This window comes from Cyprinodon variegatus, unplaced genomic scaffold (genome assembly GCF_000732505.1).
Source record: "Cyprinodon variegatus isolate N-32 unplaced genomic scaffold, C_variegatus-1.0 Scaffold175, whole genome shotgun sequence".
Taxonomy (NCBI): Eukaryota; Metazoa; Chordata; class Actinopteri; order Cyprinodontiformes; family Cyprinodontidae; genus Cyprinodon; species Cyprinodon variegatus.
The window spans coordinates 380,507-381,106 of record NW_015150628.1 but is presented as its reverse complement, the minus strand read 5'-3'; positions in this window follow the sequence as shown (position 1 = coordinate 381,106).

Genomic DNA, 600 nt, shown 5'->3' with positions numbered 1-600 from the left:
GGCCAAAATCATTTTTGCCTGCGAGTAAAATACACATTTAATGTCACATTTAGCCTGGTTTATCACGCTATTCTACAAGCACTGGTGGGGATTGTTTTATGTATATTATTTTTTTCTTCTTAGCATTTAAATTAAATTTATTATATTTAATACATAATAATGTATTAATTAACTAATAAAATAGTTAAATAATAAATAAATTATCAAATTATTATCTAACTAATAAATAAATCAATTATTTATTAGTAGATAGACCATCACAAACAAAATGTAGAACATGTACAGATGAACTATAAAACTTGTGAACGTGAAAGGGAGTATTGGGAAATGATGGAAATATAAAGGATATTAACCGATTAAATAAAGCATTAATCATTTATCTACAGAATACAAAATAAAAAAAATAGAATTTGATGTACAGTAATGTTACTACACACTCATGTACAGTAGGTGGCGGTATGCATTTTAAAGTTGCCTGCGATCCGCCATAATAGAAAAGAACAAGAAGAAGACAATCACGAACCTTTCTATACCAGTAGGTGGCGGTAATGCTATTAAAGGTTTGTTGCCAACCGCCAATATATCAACGAAGAAGAAGAA